Source organism: Pteropus alecto, unplaced genomic scaffold, assembly GCF_000325575.1.
Source record: "Pteropus alecto unplaced genomic scaffold, ASM32557v1 scaffold48, whole genome shotgun sequence".
Classification (NCBI taxonomy): Eukaryota; Metazoa; Chordata; class Mammalia; order Chiroptera; family Pteropodidae; genus Pteropus; species Pteropus alecto.
Genome location: NW_006442110.1, coordinates 2,257,570 through 2,275,299, shown reverse-complemented (window position 1 = coordinate 2,275,299; position 17,730 = coordinate 2,257,570). Strand labels below are relative to the sequence as shown.

Below are 17,730 nucleotides of genomic sequence, written 5' to 3'. Positions count from 1 at the left end.
CGCTGATGAGCGGTGGTTGCTGTAGGAACCAAGTGTGCTGTTTTCTACGCACCCGCACAGCGCTCAACAGGCTGCAGCTTAGGGCCCGACGCAAACTGGGGCTCCTCTGGGGAGTTTGCCTCCAAGAGGCCCACCGCCCCAAGGGGGAGGCTCTCCGGCGGGAGGCAGCCCAGTTCAGAAAGGTGGAAACGGGCGGTGTGCGGGAGCTCGGTGCGAGGCTGCAGGTTGGAATGAGTGACCCAGGGGCACACAGCTGTGATGAACAGCACGTTCGTCATTTGCAGAAATTGCAAATGTGGCTGCCGAGGCGAAGTGGTTCACATCCCCCGTGGCCCGTGTTAGGACCAAAATTTACTGTACAGTTGTCCTTACTTGAGGATCTTTCAGGTTACCGTTTGCTAGGAAAGAAGCACGTGTTATCTATGGAGGTTGTGTTTCCGGTTGACAAACACAGAACCCTGAGTTTCCAGCACAGTCTTCATTTCAAACATGCTGAACGTGAATCAGGGTCCTCCGAAACCTGTATTTTAACAACTGAATCAAGGCAATGTCCACAACAGTCCAAGTACATGAATCGCAAAAGTGTGAGAAAGAACCATCTTGTCGGGGCACCTGCTCTTGGGCATACTAAGCTATTTTTAGACTGTAGCTACACATTCAGCGTGTAACTTGAGGTCTACCTGAATATATATTTTGGTCAAATGGTGAATGTTTGACAATTAAAAATTGCAATTCTATGAATCAGAGTATCGCCATAACGGAATGAACTTCTAGAAGGAAAAAACGTGAATTTTATTGAAAAGGAAATTCATTTTTACAATTCTGTTATTAAAAATGTAGTCAATAAAATTTTACAGTTTGACCTTAATGCAAGAACAGTAATTTCACAGCCCTGTCAACTGCTGGATATCTCTATGGCTATTAAACAGGGACGTTTGCATTACTAAGCAAGATATATCAACTGAGTGTCATGGGCAGCAAGCCTACTTCTGTCAATACAATAATGGTAATATCACTACCAAATTATTATATGTTCCTTCCTCTAATAACATTACAGTAATACTTTTCTCCTTTTTAATTCTTGTATTTGACAATTTTTTGGATGGTGATAGCATTTCACTGAAGCAATTTCACTGACTGAAGTTTCGTGTACTATTTCAAGAAGGTGCACAATATTTTCAGAATTAGATTTAAGATTATTGTACTAACTTATATTTTTGATTTCCAATTTCTAATATTTTTGTCTGTCCTTGCTGCTATACACAATCACTAGAGAAAAATTCGTCCTTAAAGTTTGGATCTATAAATGTGACAATGAAGAAATCTAATTATTTTGCAGGTTAAGAAAACAATTGAAGTTTCCACCTGCATCTTAGATTTCCTTGTATGCACACCAATTTCAGCATCTACTTGGAGTAGAATCAATTATTTTGAACCCACTTTAGCACAGCAATTTATTCAGCAAGTTCCAACAAAAAAACTGCTTTCAATGCAAGCGACTATTGGATATAAGAAAGTCTTGCTACATAATGTTTTCTGGAAAATACAAAATCAAGGACTTCTTTATTCTATAAGCTTTTGAAAGATATAATAGCTGCTGTTCCATCTTGTTTAAATATTTTGTGTGTGTACATGACAATTTCAAAATCACTTGTGTATCATATAATTTGTTATTGGCTGAAGAAAAATTGTGGAAGTGATCTACATCTTTCTGCTTGCAGCCCGTTATATTCTATTATATCTTTTAAAGCTATAACCACTTCTGAATATAAAACTAAAGGGTGCAAACAAATTATAGTATGCTTGTGCTCATAGCCTTCACCATATTTGTTCCATAGTCAATGATAATTTCATGCATCTCTCTTTACTGATTTCACACTCCATAAAATACTTCTCGAAGCCAGATTCACTATGCGTGTGAGACCCAGGAACCTTTCATCAAACAAGGAAAGTGGAAACATGGTTGAATTAATCTTTAATCTTCTACGCTATCGAATTTAAAAAATTAACATTGATTCATCATGTTCAAATGTCACATGTACCATATACAGTAGTGTATTTAATAATTTCGTTAAACTTTTTATACACAGCAAAATATAAATCAGAAAAAATATTTTAAGAATATTTTCTGAAAGAAATCAATATTTAGAATTTGTAGCTTTGGCAAATCTCAAAAGTTCTTTTTCTTCAACTGCTGAAAATGGTTATCAGTCTATAGCAATTATTTCTACAAGCTTTAAAAAGTATTAGACTGCACAGATCCCAAACCATGAGGCATAGTCTTATTAAAAGCATTCTTGTAAAGTTTGTGGTTTAGAGAACAAATGTATTTTGAGTGTCTCATTTTTATGTAAACTTTCAATTTTTTCATGCTCTCTTTATATTTTTAATCATGTCTCAATCAAATATGATTTTTCGTATATGTGTTGTACATGAGTATTTTCTGTCCTTGTGAATTTCTGAGGTAGCCACATGGCCATTCTTTTATTTATCCTCCTAGTAATGTGAAAAATAACCATATACGGCTTTTCCTTTTTAAGATTCACAGACTAAATGGAATTAAATAATTAAACATTAGTTTCTAAAGACTATTTTAGTGTTATGAACGTGATTACACCAAATAATTCGATAGTAATCAGAATTATCATATATTTAACAGTGAAAGTTCTCATTTATTACACAGAATCAACACCTTTCATAATTCTCAATAATCACTGTAGCATTTTACTTTTGCAATGTTAAAAATACAATTACATACTTCAACTGACTGTTAGCATTTCAACATATAAAGTGCATCATCAAAGTTTGCACCTCAAGTTACATCTAGAATTGAGAACACCTCAATTTGGAAGCAGCTATTCAGACATCAACAACAGCTACGAATGACATGCCACGTTTCTGTTACTGAAGACTGGTGCCCTGACGAGATCCTGATGGAAATTTACCCGACCGCACAGTTGTCACTTACGTACAAGTCTAAGATGCCAGAAATGACACTAAGTGAACATTCACTATTCCACTTTGCAATGGCCAAGGCTGAAGCCAACATCTGAACAACAGGATTTGGCTAAACACTGAGCCTGAAGCCAAAAGTCACTGCACCAAGACCCATGCTCGTGGTTCTCATCTAGGCATACCGGAAGACCTGGCCACTGTGTAGTGGTCCCATTACTGTGATTGTAGATGAAACTTTCCAAGTGATTATTATCCACCTAGGCTGACGTTATGGATGCTATTTTAAATTATTTAAATATTTTTATATTTATATGCTGTAACTGGGTCAGAATTATCTTGTTTTTACCACTGATGGCCACTGAAATTCTGAGATTGATACATTTACTTACTCTTTTTGTCTTTCCCCATTGACTTTTGTTGTTTTTCTATGCTTTGTCCCCATGTCCCTTGGCCTCGGACTGTCTAGTATGCTGACAGGCACCTTTTTCTTCCTACCCGGAAGTCTCCTTGGCTCTCTTCTCTCAAGTCTTATTTATTCTCCTGGCCTGATCTACAGACGATTCGGCATAAAACAGAGCATATTGGGCAAAAATCATATAGAGACAAAATGACCTCGAACATCTCTTAACTTGCTCCTGTAGCTCAGTATACATGGTTTTATACAACTCTGTATAGCCATTCTTATACACACTAATGTTTCAGATATGGAAACTGACGTTCCAAGGGTCCAAATGACTTGCCTGGTGTCACAGAGATGGCAGAAGTTAGCGACGATATCCAAACTCAGGTCTTTCTCACTCTAAAATGCAAAACTCCATTGTAGCTGACTTCCTTGTGGGTTATGACTTTCTGAAGTCAGCCAGAAAATAAAGATGTTGAAAGTTGGTTCGGGATGACCTAAATAAAGCTTGAGGCGAGATTCTTCTGAGGCTATGTAGGGAAATATCTTCTTTACCCGAGGAGAACAGAGGGGCTGACCTGGTGCGATGGTGTAGGAAGCTAAGCAGAATCTTATAAAAGTAGCCGCATCCATGCCTGTTCATGATTTCCTCTGAAAGCAAGGAAGAGACATCCAGAGACCGAGCTGCCATTTCCACCCCAGGTGTGTAACACGAGGTGATGTCCCTGAGGCTCGCGCCTTTCTGGTCCCTTGGGGATATCATGTGACCGTCAAGTAAGAGACATTGTAAACCCGGAAACTTAATTAGGCTGAAAACTGTAATCACTCAAGAAAAAAACATGCGCCCAACTTTGAAGACACAGGAGCAGCTTTAGGAGAACCAGCTACCGGCCCCAGCACAGTGGACATATGGAACGAACATGTCACGCTCACTGCAGCAGGGGAAGGGAGAGCCCTGGAGAAACTCCAAGAGCCACCAAGTAGGTCCGTGAGCCCTCCTCACACACAGTGGCTTGGAAGACACATTAACACCACAAGTTAGGGGCCTAGAGTGAATTTCACTGCGATGTAACAAAGGCTGTTGGAGGAGTACAACTGGATATTAAATTAATAAGGACCACTCACGATAAGTTGGGAGAGAAATGGAGTTACAGTGTTCTAAGTGTTCTAAGAGGCTTGTGCTGCCCGGGAGGAGGGTGAAGTTATTGGTTAACCAACAGGCTTTGAGAAATAACTACATACAGGGAGTATTTAGTATAACCCCTAAAATAAAAAAAAATAGCATTTATGTTTTTTAAATCAGCAGGGGGAAATCATGGCATGATAAAAATCTCGAATAAAAATTAACGAGGAGAGGAAAACAAGCGATATAAATTGAAAACAAAATAAGGTGACAATTTGAATACAAATATATCAGCAATTACATTGAAAGTAAATAAATGAAATGCCCCAGATGAAAAGACGGATTGTCATATTGGGTTAAGACAACCAACCAACTGTATTCTATTTACAAAAGGCACATCTAAAGTGCAACCTTCACACCAAAACCCAGCAAGAACAATATAAAAAATGTACAGGCCAATCTCACTCATAACACAGGTACAAAATTAAATAAATGATAACCTAACTGAATCTACAATATAAACAATATGTGAAAATGATATAACTTCCTGACCAAGTTGGATTTACATATGGAATGCAAAATGTGTTCCATTTTACAAAAAGCAATAAATGTAATTCACCATGTTAATAATCTAAAGGAGAAAGATCGTGATTTTCTCAATAAATGCAAAAAAAGGAGTTTTGATAAATTTCCACATCTATCCATAATTTTTTGTGAACTAGAAGAAAAATTTCTTGATTTAATATAGACCATTTTCAAAAAGTATAGTCCACAACATGTACTCAATGGTGAAATGTTGAAAGCTTTTCATTTAAAATCAGAATGAGACAAGACAGCTCCTGTCAACACCTTTATTCAGCATTATACTGGAGGTCCTGGCCAGTACAATAAGGTGAAAAAGAAAGAAATAAAAGATATAAGGATTAGAGAGGAGGAAATAAAACGTTTACGTTTTTTAGATGTGATCATATACATAGGGAATCTAAAAGAATCAGCAAATAAATTACTAACACTGATGCCTGTCTGCCAAGACGACTAGCATGGAGCCCACATTCCCTGACCGCCTTCAGCCCGGCAAAACCACAACCTTTAAAGTGATGCCCTAGGAATTGCTACATGCAAATTTTAAGTCTAAGTTAGTCAATATCTTGATCCTCTTCCCAACTTACACAAACACGTTACTGCGATCACCCCACTCCTCATATGTGATCGTGAACCAGTATTTTCATTGTCTTTTAAATAACTTAATAAATTAGACATTAATATTATATTGCATGGCCGATAATTTTAGATTGGCTTCCATATCTTACAATTTCTTCGTTCAGTTTTTCTTCTTGTATCTCAGACCTCACACCTGGAATCGTTTTTCTTTTCTCTAAAGTATGTATTTATAATTTTCTCCGGTGAGGGTCTCTTAGGAGTAAACTCAGCTTTCGTCTTTCCGTGAACAGTTTGGCTGGGACAAGATCAGGGCTGACCGTCACGTGTCGTTGCACTGTCTTCGGCTTCCTTACGGCTGTTGAGAGTCGGCCAGCGGTCCGACCACTGTTCCTGTGTAGGTGATCTCAGCCTTCTTTCTCTGGCGACCTTCAGAAGACAGTCCTCACCCGCGGCCAGGAGATCAAGTTCACAGTGGAGAGCGGGGACAGGGCGGAGGGGAGAGTGGGAAGGACAGAGCAGAGTGGCCCTGGCCTAGGCGGAAAGGGTCTCCTCTGCTTCTTCACCCTTTGCAGGAAGATGCGGAGACCGGATGCAGCAAGAGGAGAGGACGTGAGAACTCCTTCACCACCTTGAGTGACTAAAATGCTAGGGGGCACCCAGATTCGAACTGGGGACCTCTTGATCTGCAGTCAAATGCTCTGCCCCTGAGCTATACCCCCAGCGGCACCAGTGAGGTCCAGTAAACGTCCTCCCTGTGCAGCCACACCCAGGGCTTCTGCCCAGATGCCCCTTCACGTAGGCCGGCGGAGCTGCCAGACCTGCTCTACTGCGAACTCAGCTCCCGGCACTAGAAGCAGGAGGTTCCCTCCTCCCCCAGCTCCATTCTGCACCATCAGTCCCCGAGGGGGGCAGTGAATGGGGAGCATCCCTTGCAGCTGGAAGGACCACGTCTACCTTGTGGGTTTCATGCTGAGCACCTGAAAACACCCTAGGGCCTGGCTAGGCACACAGCGCCGCAAAGCTAGAAGACACACTGACCCGAAACGGAAGGGAGCTCCCTGCACAGTGCCGCACCCTGGGGCGCAGGCTGACCCCTCCTCTGGGCCCGGGATCCCCACACCGTCAGCCCTCTAACTGCTGGTGAGACGAGCCGTCTGAAGAGACGACTGAAGAAGTGATGGTCTCTGGCCTGCGACTCCACCCTCCCGTGTGTGCTCTGGGATGCTGGGTGGGGACTCGGCACACCGCCCTCCTTCTTTGCCAGGTGGCTTCCTGGTCGGTCCTGCCAGTAGGGCTCCGGAGGGATGTGGAAGCCTGGAGCAGGAAGAAGCACGTGCTCCTCCCTGCCTGCTCTGGGTTCCTGTCAGTGTCACCTGGCACAGTGCATTCCAGTGGCAATGGCGCCTGCCACCCTCAGTTGGGCGCTCACAGGCCCGGCATCGTCATAACTCTTTAGGGACACCTCCTTAGTGGTCCACGTCACCGATGCACAGACACACTCTTGTAAGTTTTGCCACATTTGTCCTCTTGTGTTTGTCCCCCAGCCCTGGAGTGGTGGCTGCTTCTACAGAAACTTCCTCCCTGAGACTTAGTCTTCCCTTGCCGCCCTTCAGTTCTAATTCCTGGTCATTGTGGTTGAATTGTGTCCCCAAAAAGCTATGTTGAAGTCCTAGCCCCAGTGTCCAGGAATGTGTCCTTATTTGGAGAGGGTCGTGAGAGATGGAATTAGTGAAGATGAGGTGACCACGGGGAAGGTAGCCCCCTGACCCAATACGACCCGTGTCCTCATAGAAGGAGGACAGACACAGGGAGAAGATGCCACGTGTAGAAAGGCAGACGGAGCGACATGTCTACGAGACAAGGAGTACCTGGACGTCCACACGGCAGAGCTGGAAGGCGGTGAGGAAGGACCCTCCTTTGGAGCTGTCAGAGAGCTTGGCCCTGCTGACACCCCGATTGCAGACTCTGGCCTCCAAACTGTAAGATAGTAACTGTCTGTTGTTTATATCACACACTTTGTGGTACTTTGCTACAGAAGCTCTAGGAAACTGATGCGCTGGTTAACAATTTTTCAGGTTACGTTCTCTGTTAGGTGCAGTTTTTGTCTCTGGACTGGACCCTATGGGATACTGAAATTGGTCCCATAGGGGTCCCTGGAAACAGACTCTCAAAGAGGCTATTGCAGATGCATTTGGTGTTGTCCTTGGTCTTCAGGGCAATGCTAAGTGGTGCCTGACCGCAACCTGAATCAGAAGGGATGGCCATAAGGGAGCTGTTTCATGGGGTCCGCGAGCCACCTCCTCTAATGGGACTAAGTATCATCTCTGGGAGGAAAAGAGGGCTTCCAAAGGGGGCACCTGGATTTGAACCAGGGACCTCTTGATCTGCAGTCAAATGCTCTACCCCTGAGCTATACCCCCTCCTCTTACTAATGGTGACATGTAATTCATAATCTTCTTCACACGTCCACTCACACACACACACACGCTGCCGGTTCTGATTCAGCACAGAGCCGCTAGTCCTGTTCCACTGTACACACGCCCCTTACGCCATAACCATCCTTCCTTTGTAAAAAGACACCAGCCGTCATTGGTACCAACATGCAAGGTCACTGGTTTCCCTTTGAGATACAGTCTGTACCTGGCTTGTAGATGAGGCAGAAGATGAAGCCCAGGGGCAAGCTGAGGCTTACCGAGCAAGGACTAGGGTTCATCGCCTGCTTTTCAGTTGAGATCACTTTCACATCCCCCGCAGCGTGGGACCAAGATGACCTCGCCACCTTCCCTCCAAATTCCACATCTGTTTAAGGCCTTTGAACTTCAACTTTTATTTCAGCTTCCTGCCCTCACTGCTCACTTGTCCTTCCTGTGTTTCCTTTAGCCATCCCCTCCCATCCATGCCGACATCAGCTTCCTAAGCTTTTTCTTTCTCTGGACTTCTCTCTCCTCCTGGAATTGGTCTTTCTTGTGCTTTCCCACAGTGGTCCAGAGTCTTGGTTGATTCTAGGGCCAGTGTGTCAGGACCGATGGCAGGAGGACTCTGTATTAGTCAGATGTTGCCGCATGACAAAAACACTCCAAGACCCGGATTCAGGAACATGGGGGTGGCTTAGCTCTGTGATTCTGGTTCCGGGGCTCACGTGAAGTTAGATCAAATGTCATCGGGGCTGCGGTCATCTCAAGGTTTGCCTGGGGCAGGAGGAACCAGTCTAAGCTCTGCACACTCCACGGCTGTTGACGAGAGGACTCAGTTCCTCATTGGCTGTCGGCAGGAGGCTTCGATTCCTTGTCACGTGGGTCTATTCACAGGGCCGCTTGATGTGTCCTCATGGCCTGGAAACTGCCTCTTCCCTCCAGCATTAATCTCATGTACAAACGCCCTCACGGACACACCCAGACTGATGTTTGACCAAATACCTGGGCCCCCGGTAAGAATCTGCCAAGCTGTTTCCCAGAGCGGCTGTACCGGTTACATTCCTACCTGCAATGTATGAGCGGTCAGTTTTTCTGCATCCTCACCAGCATTTGGTGTTCTCACCGTTTTTTATCTTGGTCATGCTGATAGGTGTGTGGTGACAATTCATTGTGATTTTAATTTGTGTTTCCCTGATGGTAATAATGTTGACATTTTTTCAAGTGCTTATATTCCATCTGTATATCCTCTCCAGTAAAAGTCTGTTCATGTTTTTTGCCCATTTTCTAAGTAGACATGTTGAATTCAGACAGCTCTTTATATGTATTTACATATTTCACAATGATTGGGGGAAAAACAATGCCCAATCTCCCATGATACAGAGTCAGTTCTCTGACATTGATTTCCACCCCTTCCGCCCCTGGAGTTGGGACGTGGTGCTTCCTGTCTCCTTCCCCGCGGTGCTCAGTCCTGGCGTTTGGGGTGGGGAAGAGGAAGGGGCGGAGGAGGGGAAGGGATGGAGGAGGGGAAGGGAGAATAAGAAAGTTCTTAGCAGGTGAGAAGCGCAGTGGGATGGACTTGCTCTCTCTGGACTGGCAAGTGTTTGGAATCCCCCTGGGGCGTTTCGGGGAGGCCTCAGAGGCCTCCACTGGGAACCTGTGACTGCTCCTGTGATCTGGCAGTGCATTTTCCTCCTGGCTTTCCGGGGTCTGTGTGACACAGACCCTCTCTGTTGGGGTCCATGACCCATCCTTTCGGGCAGAGCCTGACATTGCTCCAGAATGTCCCTCACCTGTGTGGCCCCAGGAAACACTCACGGGCCTTTCATCCTCGCCCACTCTGGTAGCGAAGATCGGCCTGGCCCCTGTCCCCCTGCAGAGCCAACCCCAGGCTCCCCGTGGGGCCGGACAAGCATCACTGAGAACCCCAAGTCTAGCCCATGACCAAGCCCTCTAGCGGACTCCACCAGCCCCTTCCTAGCCTGGGCTCGAGTGAGGGGAGAGCGCCCCAACTCTCCCTCTCCGGAGGAGCGGTGTTTGGAACACATCACCCAGACAGGCACTGCTCACCAGTACTCTGACCTCCGACCCCCTGCACCTCCTGTGGCCAGTGGTGGGTGAGTAACCGGGCTGTAGGACGTGATCCCGAGATTTCCGCAGGGTGCTCCCTCCCACTTATGCCTTTATGCCTGTGCTTGTGTCATTTTGGACGCTCAGTGGAACTTTCCTTTAATATATTAATTACATTACAGGAGCCCAGAAAGCTTCATTTATCTATTCTTCTACTTAATGGACACACTTAGGACGTTTCCTGTTTTTTTTGCGAACAGGAGCGCCGCAATGAACGTGTCTCTCTGAGTCTCCTGGTGCACTTCTGCTGGAATTTCTCAAGGGGATATACCTAGAAATGAAATTCCTGAATTGTGTTCATGCTTTTAATTTTACTATTATAGTTATAGGTAACTTTTGTGTTGACTTTATCATGTTTATTACCCAAAATTTCTCCATAGTGAGTGTACCAATTACACTCCTATTGTGAGCAAACGAAAGTACCATTTTCCCTCAGCGACTCTTGATCTAGTTAAACCTCAATGGATCCTAACTTTTGGGAGGAGAGGAAAATGGTACCTCCTTATCGTTTTAATTAATTTTTGCTTCCCTGATTTCTAGCAAAGTTGAGCATCTTTTCACATGTTTGTCATAAAAAATAACCTCTTCTGTGACTTGCTTATTATGTCCTTGTCCATTTTTCTGTTGGGTTAACTATTTTTTTTCTGATTGCTCTATAGGAATTCTTATTTTTAAAATAATTAAAAATATTTAATTGTGGTAAAAACACATAAGAAAATTTACCATCTTAACCATTTTTAGGTAGACAATTCAATAGTGTTAAGTACATTCATACTGTTATGCAACAGATCTCCAGAACTTTTTCATTTTGGTTATATTTTGGTACAAATCCATTCTCCATCATATGTGTTGCAAAATTCAGAGTCTCTTGTTTAGAAACTTTGTCACATGGAAATTTAAATTCTGATATAATCAAATTTATTTTCTGTAGTTTGTAATTTGGGGGTTGTGTTTAAGAAATCTTTCTATGGGTCATATATATATATGTATCAGACTGAATGTTTGTGTGCTCCCCCCCACCCCCGCCAATTAATATGTTGAAACCTAATCCCTAATGTGATGGCATCTGGAGGTGGGGCCGCTGGTAGGTGATTAGGTCATGAGAGTGAAACCCTCATGAATGAGATCAATGCCCTTATAAAACAGGCCCAAAAGAGCTCTTGTCCCTTCTGCCACATGAGGACACAGCAAGACAGCTGTCTGTGAACCAGAAAGCGGGTCCTCACCAGACACAGAGTGTACTGGCACCTTGATTTTGGACGTTCCAATCTCCAGACTGTGAGACATAAATTTCTAACTCTTTATAAGCCACCCAGTCTACGGTATTCCATCTTTTGTAAAAAGGGATAAACTACAGCCAATATCTAGGGTCACTAGGCTGTATAACTCTACAGGACTATGTGACTGGTGGAGTTGTGTAACACACTACCTGTGTGACTGCCCACAGCTGCCCTGGGAATAACCATCATCTCTCCAGTGTGGCATCTATAAAGACCCATCATATAAATGACTGCTGTTTTTCAGAGCTAATAAAGTACTTTACTCAGTTGATGAACTGGTATGTTCGCACTTCTGTCTCATTACCTGGAAGCTCAGAGACAAGCTCTGTATTCAGCAGTAGTAGCTTCTCACAACCAGGGCCCTTGGGAACAATTATTTACCTCCTCTCCTAAACGTTCAGTCCCTGCCTTTTCTTTTTCCTTCATTTTTTACAATTGTGATAAAGTACACACGACATAAAATTTATCGTCTTAACCATTTTAAATGTATTTTCATTTCATTAAGTGTAATACCATTTTTCAGTAGTTTTAAGTACATTCATAATGTGCAACCATCCGCCTCCAGAACAAAGTGAAACTCTGTCCCCCACTGATCAATAACTCCTCACCCACCTCCAGCCCCTGGCACCCATCATCCGTTCTGTCCCTGTGATTTTGACTGCCTCATTTAAGTCGGCCCTTGACTTTTTATACTTCTTTCACTGGTTGGACTTTTATTGCAAGCTGCCTCAGATCCTATTTTTTTGAAGCAAGCTTGTTATAAACAAATAAAACAGGATGGTAATAATTAGGCACCAAGGAAACAGAGAGAAAGCCTGAGACAGACTTCCTCCATCTCTCCAGCAAATGAATATGGCTGAGCAGGTAAAAAGGAAACACATGAGAAATGTCACAAGAGGGACACTTCCATCTCTACCACTTGTTGGAAATTTAGATTCCATGAAGCTGGGCCTGCAGGATAACAAGGAGCTACACTTCCACAGGAATAAAAGAGTCAAACGACATAGGGGGCACCTGGATTTGAACCAGGGACCTCTTGATCTGCAGTCAAATGCTCTACCCCTGAGCTATACCCCCAGATGTTATACTTTCTCAGTAAGATGCTTTCATAATTGCAATGTTTATCAAGCTCTGCTCTCACCATCATGTCTCCCTGAGGAGCTGCCTGAACTGCTGCTCTGGGCACCCACCTCCACACCTGTCAGAAGCTGCTCCCTTTCCTCAGGCTCTGTATACCTATGTTCACCTGAACATCTTTTCTTAGATCTGGTTCTCACCCCGTCCTTTATTACTACTACTACTACTGCTGCTGCTGCTGCTGCTGCTGCTGCTGCTGGGCACAGAAAGAACGCCACCCATTCTCTTAATATCTAAGATGCTTTCTTTCCTCTTTTTCCATCTCCAACTCTGTTTTGGTTTCCTTTCCCAGGGACCAAAGCCTGGGACCTATCAACAGCTCTCAGCAGCTTGGCTTACTCCAGGGGACGTACCTGGCCAAGAAAGCTGCAGCCCCAACTTCTTGGAGAAAGAGAGTGGGCGAGGACAAATCCAGGTGTCAGCAGAGCTAGAGGGCGCAGCCTGGGCAGCAAGCCTATCTGTTCCGAACACAGAGAGCCCCTGCTCCGCAGGCGTACGCTTCCTCGTACTGAGCCCCCACGGCATTTGTTTGAGCCTCTCCGAGTTATGCTGCACTATACTATTGGATAAGATTTTCTACTATCGAAGTTCAATTGTTCTGAAGTGAGATTGGCCTACCGTGATAGAGGAGGACGATTCTTTGGTCCAGGGTGTCCGAGTAGCTGAGCCCCCTGGTGGAACCTCCATACAAGCTCTTGGGGTCCATTTGTCGGAGAATGTAGGGTCGACATGTGGGGTGCTGCATGGAGCAAGTGGAAGACATTCTCCAGGATGATAAACAACACTTTGATGAATGGGAACATGCTGTTTGCTCAGGCTCAGATCATTCCCCTAGGACTGATTCCTAAAAGTGAAAATCTTAGGCTCCAAGGACCTGGCTTAGGACGGTGGCTCTGAGCAGTGACCCTCCGCAGGAAGTCACTCCCGGTGGTTCCCATGTGCTCACTCCTTCACCCCCTTTCCACATGGTCCTGCCAGGTGACAATAGTTACTCTGCTCCTCATCAGAGTGATAATGAAGCAGCTTCAGAAAAGCGTCCCGAAATCCTGAACTGGCAGAACCGTCAAGGTTTGGACCTTGGCTCTCAGATTCTGAAAGTGCAGATGCAACCAGAACTGGACCTGGCTCTCAAGACCTCCCTAATCAGACTCTCAAAGATGGATAGCAACAAGCCAGAATGCCCTCCAGGTTACCTGGGAAACCACATGAGCTGTTGGAAGGTTGCTTAGTGAGGCTGCAAATGGAATCCATCGCTCTTCAGAGTATTTCCTCAGGCCAGGGAAAAGTTTTATGAATTATTCCCGGTCCAAAGTACTGTCCCTTCTCAGGAGGCCAGAACACTGTCATCCACCACGCCGGGACTCTCCCTGTCCTGACTCACCCCTCCCAGATCACGGGGTCCCATCCGTCCATCTCCTGAACACGTGCATCCCTTCGCCCCCAGCTGGTGTCTCAGCTCTGTGATCTGCCGCGTGCGCGCAAATCTTAGTCCACCGACTGAGAGGGAGCAGATGTGGAACCTAATTTTTCTACTAAACAACTTGATCTCTGTTTTGTGTCCCATCTTGTGAGTGGCTCGAGCCTGGGGTCCCCCACAATGTCCCCCCGTGCTGCGGCTGAGTTATGAAGGGGCTTGCAGGCGACTGCCACGTGGAGTGGGTGGGCGTCTGGTCCTCTCCATTGTCTCGATCACACTGTGAGTGCGGGGACCTTCTGGTCGCATGCTGGTGCCCGCTGCCTGTGCTCCTCGATTCCCTGGCACTGTTGGCCGCACCCGTGCAGTGCTGGCATGTCCCATGTGGCTCTGCCACGCTGGGACAGTTTCCTGCTCTGGGGCCAATCTTTATTTCCTGAATCCCCCAGCACCCAGACTGTTGGAATTTGAAAGCTGAGCGCCGACAGTTTGCATTCTATGGGGTCATCCCTTCCCTGTGGTGCGAAAGGCAGAAAGCCCGGCTGGCGGGCAGGGGGAGGGCTGGATGGGAGCCGCAGGGGGCAGGAAACCTTAGCGACCATCTCCATTATGATGCAGCATGCCGGAACTGGAGGAGGACCCAGCTCCTTACCTGATCTCTCCATCTCCTGTCCGTGACCCCAACACTCTCCCTCATTCCAAGGCGGCTCCAGCAGGGACCTTCCTGTGACTCAGCACGAGATGCCTCCGTGAAATTTCTCCTCTGTCTTTATACCAACCCTAAGAGAGAGGTACGATTATTACCCCCAATTACAGATAAAGAAACTAAAGCTTTAAACTGAAGCTTAAATTCAGTAGCCCAGGGAGTCTAACTCTAGAACTAAAACTCGTGACCATATTGCAAGGATTCTTGCTAAAACACAGATTGAACTGGGTCTCTGGTGTGGCAGCGCTACAGAAAACATCAGCCAATTCCTTTCTGTCTGATTTCCCTTCTGAAATATTCGAGAGCTAACAGTGCATCATGCATTGCTTTAGGCTCTTAGGTTATGATATGATGAATTAGGTCGCAGCTCACTCTAACTGACATTCCTCTGAAGAAGTCACTGTGCGTGCTCCTGCTCATAACTACGTCTCTCTGGGTCACTTCTGAAGGCCAGTCTCACCCACTGCATGCTGATTCCAGTTTAACTTTTCGCAGGGTTATAGCATCTTCAAGTTGCAGGAGTATCACCCTCCCAAACATGAGAAAGTATGGGAGCGTCCTTGGAGACGCTGGAGGGAAGCCCTGTGCCCCCTAATCCTTGGGTAAGATGAGCCAGGAAGCCAGTCCCCGAGGCTGGAGACCACTGGCCTGACAGCAGAACAGCTGGTGTCCGTCACTCGTCCCTGAGCCCTGGGTGGCTAGTGACGCTGGCGATGCTGCTAATGCACCAGAACCACAGTGACTGGTTCTATGGCTGTGCTTCTGTTTCTGCTTGCTTTTCAGCCAAGTTCTTTTTGAAAATGTCAGCCTGTCTCCATGGTGCTAAGACAAATAAGGGAAAGTCTTCCTCCCTTACACGCCAGTTCAGTTAATCAATATAAGATGCAAAACCAAATCAGAACCAGAAAATGAAAAGTGTCTTTTAATTGGGGAGCATAGTTTCCTTCCATTGTCTGTAAAAATATTTATCTATGAGAAAGGAATTTTTTTTTACTTTTATTATGGGAAATCTCAAATATACACAAAAGTAGTGATGTCTATCATCTAGTATATTGGTTAGGGTTCTTTGGAGACACAGAACCAATTATACATATATTTTGTATTGCTGATTATATAATTTATATAACCAATTATATATAAATTTATATAACTATATGTGATTTTATGTAACATATTATACATATGTATATAATTAACTCTACAATTAAATCCCTATGGAGAGAGAGGAAGAGAGTGAGAGAGACTGACTGATTTATTCTAAGGAATGGTTTCACGTGATCGTGGAGGCTGAGATGTCCTAGGAACTGCCATCTTGGCAAGTCACAGACCCGAGAAGGCTGGTGTGTAGTTCTCGTCAGGGCCTGAAGGCCTGAGAACCAGAGAGCTGATGGTGTAAATTCTAGTCTGAGGCAGGAGACCACCAGTGTCTCAGCTCGAGTAGACAGGCAGAGAGCGAATCCTCCCTTCCTCTGCCTTTCTGTTCCGTCCAGGCCCTCGATGAACGGGATAACACCCAGCAGCACTGGGGAGGGCCATCTGTTTTACTTAGATTTTACTGAGTCAAGTGCTAATCTCATCTAGAAATACCCTTACAAAAAATACACCCAAAAAAGTTTAACCAGATATCTGTGTGCCCTATGACCCATTCAACTAGACACATAAAAGTCACCATCATAGTCAGTTTTAACAATTTTCAACATAGCTAAGCTTGCTATATCTAGAGACTTGATCAAATTCAGGTTCAATTTTTTTGGTAAGAAGACATCACCGTAAATACTGTGTTCTTCCTTTGTATAAGGATGCTCATGTCTCCTGGTTTCTCTTTCTGTGAAATTAAGATTAACCAGTGTGTTGATGTACTGTTAACCTCATAATAAATGTCTTCATCAAACACTCATTCACAGTTTGAGCAGGCATTGCTGACACCTCCTCACATCTGTTTTTCCATTAGGATTTGTAAATGGTTTTATTCTAATTCTCTACCTCTACTAGCTCGCATTTTGTTAGTAGGGAAGAAATTCCTTCGTCAACTATTTGGTTTTGTTGGAATATAGTTAATACAGAAGGTGTAGAACAAATGCTTGATTATTTCCTTTTATTTATGAGTTTTCCGAATAATACATTAATGCTTTAGCAACCTTCAAATTTGACCAGTGAGAGCTTTTAAAACAATACATCATAATGAATGAATGGATTTTTAAAATGCTTGTTTTATGCATTTCAATCAATTATGCCCATTCTTCTTTTTGATCCTCAAATTGTCCCACCTTTGGCTGGTGGGAGCCTGTTCGATTTGGCTCTTATGATCATTTAACACGACTCAAGGGGTCTCTGGGAGTTCGCGTGTTTCCTATATGATGTGAGTATGTGGGAACGAGCAAAATGAAACCGCCAGGTTGGGCGGGCTGCCTTTAAGTCGGTACCCAGCCCAGTCTTGGAGACGGACGGGTGCTCGCCTGCAGGCGGGGAGAGGTGGGCCTCACGGGAGAAGTGCTGGCTGGAGCCTCCAGTGTGGAAAGGACAGGTCCGGGTCCTGGAGGAGGCCAACTCCCAGGAGAGTGTTTGTGGGAGGGCTCCTGCCCAGCCCGGAAGTGCTGGGGGAAGGTCCTGGGCTGGGCCTTGCGGGAGGGGCCTGAGGAATCTGTTGGCCGCGACAGGGCCTTGGCCGACCTGGGTGAGGAGTGGCCCTTTAGCGTGTGTCGCACACTGACTGTCCAGACTCAAGATTCTGGCAAAACGCAACAGAAAGGGGAAACGCAGACCAAACAGACCCATGTTCTTGGTGGGTGAGGCCTCATTTAATTTGATTATTTTTAAATTTTCAATTGTATTTGTAAAAGAAAGATACCAAACTCAGAGAATTCACATGATACAATGTTCAAAAGGCACACAAAGTATGCAGTTGGAGGCAACTGTCCCTCACTAGGTAAAAGGGTAAATAAATTGCGACACATACAGACAATGGAATACTACTCTGCACTGAAAAGAAATGAGCTGACCAGCCGTGAAACGA

At 44.9% G+C, this 17,730-nt stretch overlaps 1 long non-coding RNA gene and 3 other non-coding genes across 12 annotated transcripts in view; all 4 read right to left on the bottom strand.

The window, feature by feature from the left end:
- Positions 1–1,958: 1,958 nt before the first annotated feature.
- LOC107196303 overlaps positions 1,959–17,730 on the bottom strand; it is a 22,288-nt gene continuing 6,516 nt past the window's right edge. For 4 of the 9 annotated variants that reach the window (XR_003042777.1, XR_003042778.1, XR_001517698.2 and 1 more), the window contains exons 4-6: positions 14,664–14,791; positions 12,475–13,336; positions 1,959–7,996 (exon numbers count right to left, since the gene is read on the bottom strand). This is a non-coding gene — a long non-coding RNA (uncharacterized LOC107196303). The other 5 variants (XR_001517699.2, XR_001517702.2, XR_001517701.2 and 2 more) reach the window with 5 other exon arrangements.
- TRNAC-GCA lies at positions 6,287–6,358 on the bottom strand. The gene has a single exon. It is a non-coding gene; the product is annotated as a tRNA-Cys (tRNA).
- TRNAC-GCA lies at positions 7,988–8,059 on the bottom strand. Its single transcript has one exon. It is a non-coding gene; the product is annotated as a tRNA-Cys (tRNA).
- On the bottom strand, positions 12,466–12,537 carry TRNAC-GCA. The gene has a single exon. It is a non-coding gene; the product is annotated as a tRNA-Cys (tRNA).